The following is a 12,037-nucleotide window of genomic DNA, read 5'->3' as shown; positions in this document are numbered from 1 at the left end:
ATTGACCATATCCTCATGACTAAACGCTAGCTTTAGCCAAGGCAATTTCCTCTTCTTTTTTTTTTCCCTGCAGGCGACCATGTAAAAATGATTATAGTGTGAGCTTTGAGTAAGGTTCAACAAATATGACTTCCTGACAGCTAACACGACTGCACAATATTGTAGTTTTTTTTTTTTTTTTCAAATTATGCTTAGATTATAGCTTTATTTTTACTATTTATAATTCATGCCCAGATGCTGTATGCCCAAGTCAAGTCATGACATAGATTCATTATTGTGTGACCAAAGTGGATTGGCTTCATTTTGATGTTTGATTTAACATTTTAATTTGTTTAGCATCCATCCACCCTGTTGCCCACTGCTGGCAGAACTACCAGAGCCATGTCGAGAGGTGACTGTGAGGGCCCCTTCAGACAGAGCACTTTTGCACAGTCTGTCGTCTCACTTCAGGGATGTAGCATCCGGAATAAAAATCACTCTTAAACAAAGAGAATCACCCACTTATCATACTTTTAAAACTCATCAACAGGCTTAATTGCACAATTTTGACCTGTTGTCTAGCAATGCATGCGTACATATACTGTATGTATGCATGCTTGTTTTGAATGTGCTTACCATGTGATATAATCACGAAAGCTCTCAATTGCATATAGTAGGGTTTTCATTTTTATCTTTTATATCTCAACAGCTCCTTGGTCATACCCAAGCACCGACACATCTGGACTTTCTTAAAATTTTTAACCCTCGTTTATTCATTTGTAAATAGTAGAAACTACAGCACGTTCAAAATATGGTATGCACTTTACCATTGGCACGTAACTCATTCACTTCCAGCCATTTTCACTGATGCAACCCCCTTCATTCCTGGCTGTTTTACTGGTTTTTGACTGATTTTGCAAAATATTGTGTTCTATTGCTATAAAAACGTGGAACCTATCAAAAGAAAGATGAGAGTCTCTTTTTTCATCAGGAAAACATGTATAATTCTTTTTCCGTTTTGCAGCAATTAGCATTCAAATGTAGCTAAGTTTCATCATTATTCACAAATCTGTTTAAAACTGTGCGGAAAACAGCTACTTGCAACATGGTCCTGTTTGATCGCTTATACTCTGCTGCCAACTGCTGGCTGTTTTCGTAATAACTACCATTGATTTAACCGTCCTCTTCAGTTCAGAGGATGCATCAAAGCCTGTATGCTCTAAAAAAATATGTAAAAAAAAAAAAAAAAGACGTATAAATACGTCTTTGGGGCACTGTTAATATTTAAAATAGAACTTGTATGAATATGTTTTTTGGCAAATGATCAAATTAGTTAATAAGGCCTTCAGAATGTTTAAATGTGGAGTTGTGAATTATTGCAGGATTTTTATTACTTGTTGATATGTTGTGTCTGTTTTTTTCTGTCAAGGGAATACAAATGTAAGTTAGCTGTATGCTAACTTTGGCACATTTTTTGCACCAGTTCATCAATGTGCATTGTCCATTTCAAATAAACAATAAAATGAAATGAAATAAATCTATCCATTCATTTTCTATTCTATTCTTTCCATCATCAAATTGATGGACAGCCATATTCAGACCAATGGACAAACAAGAGTCTTTAATTTCCCAAATATGCATATCGAAACACCATATAGAAAGGTCTGATCAGAGATTTAAACCCGCAGCATTTCACTGTGTGGCAATCTTGCAAGACCATTTCCACATGTTCTATTCAGTTGTCATAGATTTGATCTCATTTCCTTGATAATTTGTGCAATTTGCAGTGTGTTGACTTCCTTTTTGAAGAGTTGACAGAAACAGTAGCTCTTTTTGTAGGATGTATGCCTTTTAAAAAAATACTGTTTTCCAACATGCCCTCTCATGATGATTAATAAACTAAAATGAAAAATGATTAAATGTATATATAGAAATATTCTGTATTTACTACATGAAATAAACATATCAATTTGAAACTACAATTTTGAGTATTTGACTGTTCCAGTGTAAGCACATTTTCAATTTAAAAATCTCAACCAGCCGTGTATGGATGGAAAGCAAGAAAGCAAGAAAGCAAGAAAGAAAGCAAGAAAGAAAGAAAGAAAGAAAGAAAGAAAGAAAGAAAGAAAGAAAGAAAGAAAGAAAGAAAGAAAGAAAGAAAGAATAGTTGTTTCATCAGCACAGTGTGTGTGCGCATGTTTGCTTGTAATTGTGCAGACCTAAAAAAAACAAAAAAACAAAAAAAAAGGTCACATGGTCAAGCAGACTCCAAATTCCAGACAGTAGGAAGTGAAAGTGTGACCCCAGCCACAATAGGTCGCTTGCACGTGTCGTCACTTCCGCCTCGGATTTCTCGTAGTCGCCATGCTGGGTGGCCTCCATTTACGTAGCGATTCGGTCTAACACGTATCTATCACGTTTGTTGTCTGCGTTTAAAATGGTACATTGTTGCTGCATCGTTGGCTGTTCGAACAAAGCCCAGGGGGAAAATGGTCGGCCTTTCTGCCGAATTCCGAAAATAATTAGGAACCAGGGCCTGGAGACAGAGGAGTGCGGACTCCGGAGGGAAGTCGTTACTTTGGGCTCGTGTGTGCAGCGATCACTTTGTGAGCGGTAAGATTATTTACCTTTATTTAATGTAATGCATGAGGATTAATAACGTTTCGACCGCGCATATATGGGCAAGTTGCTTATGTTTTGGATTCATGAGCAAGTAAGTTCGGTAATACAAGCTGGCTAGCGGACGTTAGCCGAAAGCTAACATCGAACATTTTCACCCAAGTAGTGCCAGTGCAAAGTGTTTACTGCTGAAATTGGATTGATTAGTCTTGGGCTCTTAATGCCGATAACATGTTTTTTGGTGGCAAAATGTAAACTTGGAAAAAAGAGACAGAAGGGGGTGATGCAAGTAAACAGACCCCCGGTAGCCTACACATCATGCTAAAGAACTTATTCGGTAGCCTACACATCATGCTAAAGAACTTATTCACGGCCACCCTACTGCGGCAAAATAACCAGTCTTTCCATATTTTATTTGTTTATATATTTGTTTATTTTAACAGGTCGCCCTGCGCCCGTTTTTCTGTCCAATCATCCCGACTGGGCTCCAACATTAAAGTTGGGTCCCAAGTTACATCTATGTCTCAGCCCAGTCGGTGCCAAGATATGAACGTGCACAGGAGAGACAAGCAAAGAAAAGACGACTTGAAGTGGCAGAGATTGTTGCAGTTATGCAGCCAGATGGCTCCAGTAACCTGTACCCTCAAGTACTGCTGACATCATTGACTCTGGTATGCCACTCAGAATTCATTACATGATATATTGTATGCATGAGTGAATGTATGTGTTTATGTTTGTGTGTGTACATGCACCTTATATTTTAGAGGCATTTGGAAGTGTTTATAGAAATAAGTATTTGCCTGTAGCAATGTTCATACATTAAAAAATTCAACAAAATGTGTACATTTCTTTTACACTGACAAAAAAAAACTATACTACTGTACTATATTAAACCTATTACTGGTACCGTATTTTTTTGTGATCTTTTTTTATTATTATTTCTTTAGGGATCTCATGCCACACCGACTTGATTGCCAATGACATGATGGAAACGAAGGCGAGCATCAAAGCATTGGAGGAGGACAACATGCGACTGTTTGTTTGGAGCTAATAAAGGCAGCGATTATACAAATTCTATTGTTGGGTTTGTTTACAAAGCTGTACATAATACAAATGACAGGATTTGACTCAATGTGCAATATGGTCCCTCTTAAAGTAATGGCATAAATCTTTATTATTTCTAAAAGCACAAAAAATGAAGTGAATAATGATTAGATGTAGTAAATTCAGGGATAAAATTGAACTGTTAATTAATGTAGTTTATTTTAGCACAGGTGTCTACCATCCTGAGATGACGGTATGATGTAATGTTGATGGGGTACGCAATGACTTTCATTATGCTATGTACAGAGGAAAAAGTTGCTCTCTTTTAAATTTGTTTAATGTAAGACAAGTACCAGTACTGTGTTAGTTTTCCCAATAATCCTTGTTTCACACTTGTCACAAAACCACTGTCCTTTTGGCAGTCTAGATTGGCACACTTCAAGTGATATCATTTTATTTTACAATCTGCTGCAGCACAAAAAACTACTTTATTCCGCATCTTTGAAGTACATGAGCAAGTGGTAGGTGACAGCGGCTGAGCAGGAACACTGGAAGTCCACTGCTGATCTAGTAAATGCTCTCCCGAGCAGTTCAGGTAAGGAGGGGATTTTGGAAAAAACAAACAAACTGGCTTTTCCAGCTGGCCAAAACGAGCGATCTGGGTGGACTCGCTCAATCACACTTTGTCCACACCACAAAGTCGCAGAAGTCCCGTCCAGTTAAACTCATCTGTGCCTGAATCTGAAAATATTACAAACATTGTAATGAAAATATGAAACCTAGCATTAAATAAACTACAAAAAGTAAAGCCATACATACCTGGTAATACTATTGGTGTTGTCGTGACAAGTGATGGGAATTGTTGCCATCCGGCACCAGACAGAAATTGGGTGTTGTGACAGCCTCCTTAACCGTGAGATCATAAGAAAAGCTGTCAGTATGCTCAGTAGTTACCATGAACACGTTTTATTGTACTGGAAACTGAAACTAAAAATACGTCCTCTGAGTGGTTAACCTTAACCATTTAGAATAAGTTGATTAAGTAACATGTAACTAGTGAAAGGGTAGCATTAAATTTAATTAAGCCACGGGGAGGCTGTGCAGTTACTTTTTATTCTTATACGCTCTGCCATATTTGCCTGTTATAAAATTATTAGAAAAACCACATCAGGTAAACCCAGCTGTGCATGTAAACACAATAACAGGAAGCCTGAGAACAAATCAACATTTTTGTGTGCAGAATTACCAACACCATGTGGTTTACTTACGTGCAACAGCAACCGTTTCTTCTGATGCGATGTTAAAGTTTACACTCTGTATCCACCCGCTTACAAAATAATTGTAAGCCTCCAGGGATTTGTTGGCGTGTTATGGAGCATGTTGTCAACACGAGGTAAGGAAAGATGTCCAGAGACGTCACATTTGGCCAGCAAGCTTTCTCCATCAAAAAAAAAATCACCCTTGGTCAGGACGTAATTAGGATCAATCCCGCCACACAGAGACACCTTCTGCCTGTATCGTTGTTTTTGATCTTCCAGTAAATCGTGAAAATACTGCGAAAATGACATCAGGTTGATAAGCTCTACCTAACTCGCGAGTGTACCTTGTGAACCGGCGGACACCCAATATGGCGCCCGAAGAAAAAATTCCCATGATGCATTACGATGTGCAAGCGACCTATACAGTCCAGATCTGTGGTTTTCTGCAGTACAGAGCCATCACTCTTCTCGTTTTACTCATAAAGCAAACCAGAAATAAACACAAGCCCTAAATCATCTATGCCCAAAGTGAAAGTGTCTGGCTGGAAATGACACAAAGCGGCATGAATGTTTGCTACGTTCTAAAGCATTTTGGTAAATGTGGTATAATCTAGAGAATTCTAATTAGCAAGGAATTAAGAACACTGGCAATGCTCGTATTGTAAATAATTATTGATTTTTCTAGAAAATAAATAAATACATAAATAAATAAATAAATAAAAGTTTGCACATTTTATAGACTTTTTTGGCATTCATTCATTTGCAGCATGAAGAAGTACACACATTGACCTAATACAAACACAGAAATGCTACTGTTTAATGATTGCATACAAATAGTCAGTTCTTTGGGGTGCTTGCCCACCCATTAATTATTAAAATAAACTACCAAGTGAATCTTGTAGTAATTTGTCTATGAGCGAGTTGTTTGGCACTTCCTTAAATTAACGTAAAAAAAAAACAAAAACAAAACATAACTAACAACACAACGGACATAACCACTTTGACAGTGATTTTGTCCACCAATGATTTGGCAGGGGTTTGGCCAAGTCAAAGCCAATGGTGAGCAGAGAGCTGTGTTAGCAGCGATTATGATTAGCTAGCAGTGTATTAGCTTCTGCAAATCAATCAATGAATCAACATTTATTTGTACAGCACTTTTAATAGATCATTATGCAACTGAAGTGGAGAGTAACCCAATCCAGCCCACTGGTTGTCATGCGAACAAAAGGCAGCTTGCCATTGATTGGCCCAGCAGTATGTGGGAGGTATGAAGGTTGGCACATCACATGAGACAGCCGCCCCTAAAAGGATCAGATTTCACCATGCCAAAAAAGACACTGTTGAATATGTCAAGAATCTTGATAGTTTAATTGAAAACATGCCACAGAGCCACCTGCAAACTTTTTTTGTTGTAAAGTTTAATATCTCCTTTAACTGAACATAAGTAAGCTTATGTTCAAAGTTCCAGCCATCCATCCATCCATCCATCCATCCATCCATTCATCCATCCATCCATCCATCCATTTTCTTAACCTCTTTTCCTCACAAGAGTCGCGGGGGAGCTGGAGCCTATCCCAGCTGGCTTCGGGCAGTAGGCAGGGTACACCCTGGACTGGTTGCCAGCCAATCGCAGATGTTCAAAGTTATGACTATTTATCCTGATGTAAATATTTATCAGGCATAAATTAAGAAAGTCCATCCATCCATCCATCCATTTTCTTGACCACTTATTCCTCACAAGGATCGCGGTGGGTGCTGGAACCTATCTCAGCTGGCTCTGGGCAGTAGGCGGGGTATACTTTGGACTGGTTGCCAGCCTATCACAGTAAATTAAGAAAGTATCTTGTAGAATTTGAAGAGTTCAACTTTTTTTTGTTCTATTTGTTTGTGGTAAATGACAATTATCTGCATTGACACAGTTTAAATTGATTTATTTTTAGTTTTTTAATTAATGATAGAAGCGAATTTATTTTAAAAAGAGAGAGAGAGCGAAGGCGAAAAGAGAAAGAAACACCTTGGGTGATGAGATTTTGAGTATCTGTATATTCTCTTCATTTCTCACATCAAGAGGGTTAACAGAGAAAAATACAAATAAAAGAAAAGGGAGCGAGCTATTGAAGAAAAGTATCAAAACAGCCTCACCCTGAAAAAGTTGCTCTAACTCAAATATGTTTTTTTTTCGTATCAGCGTGGGTATTCAATTTTAATTAGTGGTTGAAAGAGATCGTTTCATCAAATTGTCACTCATCTTTCTTCCCTGATCTACATTCAAAAACACACATTATGGTAATGACCTGAAACTCTATCGCGCAAAAAAGAAGGACAAAAAGCTGTTATGGAATACAACAACAATTTGTCTTTTACACACATTATCAAAAAGCAATGAGACAAAACCATTGTCCCATTTCATTACATTTTTGATTGCATTTCCTAAGGGTAAAGGTAATAATTAATTTGGCTCAGGGTAACACATACAATGGGGGAGAGGGACTCATCCTCAACAAGCACATTCCAAAATGTTAAAATGGTACTTTTGCCTTCAATCTTGCCATGGTAACTGTTGTAAAATACATGGCGGGAAGGTGACAAATAATTCATCACAAACTGAAAAGAAAACAGACTGCAAGCCTTATTTTATTAAAAAAAAAAAAAAATTAAAATACATCACAGTGTATCTTAGTGTCCAATTTCATATAGATTAATTACAACAAGCTGTAATATAAAATTGGCTCACATTGTTTGAGCAATTTGAAAATACATTAATAACGTAAATAATGATCAACTAAAACTACCGAAGTGTGCTTAAACAATGAAATGCAATTCTTGGTACTCCTGCTGCTGCACAACAAAGCAACTTGTAATATTTCTCCCCTTTAGTTTTGTGTGCACGCTGTGGTGGTTATCCTATCTCCCCCTTTCAGCAGTACCTCTCCTCCATTGTTAGTCACCTCGTTTATTGGCTGCAGCAGCTGCGGCGTACTGGACATCATCTGAAAGTGCAAACGACAGGATGCAATAAGCTGGAGAATAGCAGCAATCTGAGGGAAGTTCTCCATTCACCAGAGCTCCCTAACTCTCTGTCTTCTTATCCTGAGAAGAAAATAAAAAAATCAATACGGACTCACAGGGCTTGATAAAAGTGTAACACCGAGAGAGCTACAATTCTGAATAGAGTAAATTTAGGCGATCAAAAAAAAAATTCCAGTCGCCTATATAAACTAACAAGTCTGTCGCCGCAACTGTCCATCATCCTACACCTACTAACTGATTTTATATATATATATATATATATATATATATATAAAAGTGTCTGGCCCTTGATCCTAGCTATAATCGAAGCATTTTGTAACATTCTTGGTCTCTTGCATATGCAGGTATCTGGTCTCTTGTTGACATAAATTACCTTCATGTATCAGATATAATTGAAGATGAATAGAGTTCATGTTTGCTTTAGAACTGTAACCTTTTGAAGACATTCAACAACTTTATTTGTATGCACCAAGGCTTAAGTCAATGTAGACATCAGTGGATCCTTCCATTTTTAAAGCAAAAACAGAAAATCCGAATGAAGGCAATAATAAAAATGATTTGTTCCAAAATTTGTACCTGGTATTTTTGGATTTGCATGTACTGTTTGTATAGAAACATTTTTGTAAAGGAACAGGTTCTAAATACAGTATAACCACTTATATAATCATGTTTCAGTTTAGAACTTGAGTTGTGTCAATTCCGTCAAACACACTTTCAAGTGTATATTTTACTCGTTCTTGACTGGAGTGGTGTTGTATTTCCCATTAGTTTTATGATTATATCTTCAGCTGGGCAGAAATCATATTTTTGCATACTTTACATGAAGCACATAATTATTTATTTACAGTACTTATTCATTTAAAATCTTAATGGTCTGTAGTTTTTGGTGATACCTAGAGATGAAGAAAAGAGCAATAATGGATTTAACAGAATGTAACCATAATGTTACATTTTTACACATTGTTAAATGTTAAACATGTTAAATGATGACAATAATAAATTATTATTTTTCTGATATCAGAATGAGCCCTTCATAACCACATAGTAGTGGGTCCCTTCACAATCGTCACAGTGTCAATATTCAATTTCACATGATGCTCTTCTACTAAAATCACCACCCTTCATTTAATATAGTTCTGTAATATGCTGTGACTATACCGTAAATTTTGGGAAAGTTACACTATAAAACAGTCTGTGCATATTCTACAAGTCATTATTGTAGTGGAGACAAATTTTAATGATGCAAATGATAATATATTTTCACATTAGAGATTAAAGGGGATGTTGTCAACTACGTCAGCTTTCACATCATCTCCATCAGGCTGAGTTGACGTCTGACCAAGTTGACAGTACGAAATGTAATTTTCCGCTAATCCATCCATCCATCCATTTTCTTGACCGCTTATTCCTCACAAGGGTCGCGGGGGCTGCTGGCGCCTATCTCAGCTGGCTCTGGGCAGTAGGCGGGGGACACTCTGGACTGGTTGCCAACCAATCGCAGTTTTTCGGCTAATCCGTATACCTAAATTCAATTCAGTGCTGCTTTTAAACAATATTTTTAAATGGATAACGGCGTTGACATGTTCCAGCTGTGACTGTAGTAGTACCATTGTTCATCTAAAATATTTTTTTTTAAAAAGTAGAACTTGCCAGAGGATTCAGCACAATCAGCAAGAGGAAAAGATGTCATCAGGGAAATAGCTATTGTCTGATTTAGTGAGGATTGTAAATAAATCTGACGCCGTGGACACAAACTGAGGACACAACTTTTAAGGAAAATATCGCTTGAAATTCACTTTGTGTATTGTTTTATAAATGCATATATGTTCTTTTTTATTTAAAATATATATTACCACCCCTCCGACTGACCAAAGCGGTTAACTCATTCAGTGCCATTGACGGCTATACACGCCCATTTTTACTGGGCTGGCAGTGAAAGAGTTAAGAGAATGGATGGATGCATATACATGACCAAACTTGTGGAGTTTTTTTAAAGTTTTTTTGTTTGTTTTTTAAAGTTTTTTTGGTCCTTTTGGGTGTTTCAATTTTGTGACCTCATGCAGAGGACAGGTTGAATAACACAGAATAACATGACCTCCTAACTACAGACCAGACAATCATATGGGTTACACAAATGTTATAAACCTTCCCCTGAGTTTCTGTGAACTGGATCCTTGATGAGGTCTTCACCTATCGCGTGCCCAACCTCACACACATTAATTCAATTACAGTAATTCCAGCAGCAGCTGACCCACTCAGCTAACACAGCCCATGCCAGCCCCACATCGGGCCTCTTGGCACCTCCTTAACCTCAGGGATTAATTGGGATTGGCATCTGAAGTCCAGATTTGTGGTGTGTGAGCAGGACCACAGAGTTGATGTGATACATTTACTCAATACAAACAACTGCATTTTGGTAATGACAAGGTGATGAGGGAGAAATTGTTGAAATTAAAAGAATGTTTTCCTAAGGTTATTTTATAATTAATTACAAAATAAGTATTGAAAGCAAATAATCACACCTTTTTTTTTTATTAAATAAAATTTTTTGAAACACATTAGTTTACTGATAGCAGCACAGTGGATTGTGTGGTGGTTAATATTCTTGCATCATGGCTCTGAGGCAGAGGGTTCGAATCTCGGATGCGACCTTCCTATGTTGTTCTGGTTCCGGCTTCCCACCACATTCCAAAAGCATGCATGTCCATAAATTGTCCATAGGTATGAGTAAGTGTTACGCCCGGCTCGTCAAGGGGAAGGGAAGTAACACAATAGCAGGAAATAAAGGTAGATAAACACGGGGTCGACTTTAAGATCTGAGTAGTTTTAATTGACGTTTCAGGCAGGGGTTTGTCAAGGGAGTGAAAGTGGGAGGTGAACAACTAATAACCGTAGTTGACAGCACTGACAGAACGGAGGAGACACAACAATAACCAAAAGGGGAATGATACAAGTATACACACGAGCACAAAATGGGTTACCCAGCTCACGGGTCTAGCGAGTGTCTCACACCAAATAGCAACACGAAAGAGACACGAACGAGGCGAGCTGCACTGAGAAGTTCCAGCCGCCCCGAGGAGCGGCAATGCAGCGCTTTTTATTGTGGAGCAGTCCGGCCAGGTGGTAGTCGGCGATTGGCGGAGAGGGCTGGAGCTGCTCCACCGAGGGCGTAGGGGCGGACGACCACCGCCCAGGACGTCGCGCTGGCACAGGCGTCCAATCAGCGCGTCGCGCTGGCACAGTCGTCCAATCAGCGCGTCGCGCTGGCACAGTCGTCCAATCAGCGCGTCGCGCTGGCACAGTCGTCCAATCAGCGCGTCGCGCTGGCACAGTCGTCCAAACAAAGTGTCGCGCTGGCGCATTCAAACTGAAATACCATAATACGGGCACCAGCCGACACAAACACACACATACATACTAGGGGAGCGGAGCCGGCGGCGGGCCCGAGCCGCCAGCCGTAACACTCCCCCCCTTAAGATACTAGTCAAAGTACATCAAATAAACACCGTGCAACAAAACATACCTACAACCTGGACAGGGCATCAGCAAAAACGTTTTCCGACCCCTTTTTATGGCGGATGGTGAGGTTGAAGTCCTGTACTAGCAACGCCCACCGCATAAGTCGTTGATTGTGGTGGTACATGTGTGACAAAAAAGACAAGTAGGTTATGATCGGTATGCACAGTAATCGGCGAAGAGCTGGACCCAGGGTATACCTCCAAGTGTTGGAGAGCGAGCAATAGAAACAGCAATAGAGACACCAAGCAAGGCGAACTCCATGCACTAAAACTATGTTTGGCCAATCCATTTTTCAATAGGTATTCAGCTTCTTTTTTCATAAGAAGGCGTTTGGTGGGATTTACCCGATAGGAACGTTGACGGATAGGTTTTGCATCCGGTACGTCGATATGTTTTGGGGGCGGGCCACTTTTGGCCGCTTCTATTTTGGGTTCGCGGGAATTATATTGTTTTAGCATTTTTATGTGGCATCTACGGGTTTTTCGTTTCCGGTCCGGCGTACTAATTACATAGTCAGTTTTATTAAGCTGTTGTTGCACCATGTAAGGACCGGAGAACTTTGCAGATAATGCGCTATTCGAAACAGG

The 12,037-nt window shown here is 38.9% G+C and overlaps 3 long non-coding RNA genes across 3 annotated transcripts in view; 1 reads left to right on the top strand and 2 right to left on the bottom strand.

Moving 5' to 3' along the window:
- The window catches only part of LOC144022255 (uncharacterized), a 92,911-nt gene extending 89,241 nt beyond the window's left edge, over positions 1-3,670 (top strand). The window contains exons 2-3 of the long non-coding RNA XR_013284293.1: positions 2,296-3,269; positions 3,546-3,670. This is a non-coding gene — a long non-coding RNA (uncharacterized LOC144022255). The remainder of the gene's footprint in view (positions 1-2,295; positions 3,270-3,545) is intronic.
- Positions 1-12,037, bottom strand: part of LOC144022257 (uncharacterized) — a 49,987-nt gene that overhangs the window by 24,635 nt on the left and 13,315 nt on the right. Inside the window, exon 2 of the long non-coding RNA XR_013284295.1 lies at positions 7,850-7,991. This is a non-coding gene — a long non-coding RNA (uncharacterized LOC144022257). The remainder of the gene's footprint in view (positions 1-7,849; positions 7,992-12,037) is intronic.
- LOC144022254 (uncharacterized) lies at positions 3,488-5,260 on the bottom strand. The gene is made up of 3 exons (XR_013284292.1): positions 4,911-5,260; positions 4,462-4,548; positions 3,488-4,383 (listed from the first exon to the last, which is right to left on the bottom strand). It is a non-coding gene; the product is annotated as an uncharacterized LOC144022254 (long non-coding RNA).

Source organism: Festucalex cinctus, chromosome 7 (assembly GCF_051991245.1).
Source record: "Festucalex cinctus isolate MCC-2025b chromosome 7, RoL_Fcin_1.0, whole genome shotgun sequence".
Lineage (NCBI taxonomy): Eukaryota > Metazoa > Chordata > Actinopteri > Syngnathiformes > Syngnathidae > Festucalex > Festucalex cinctus.
This window is presented reverse-complemented; position numbering and strand designations above follow the sequence as displayed.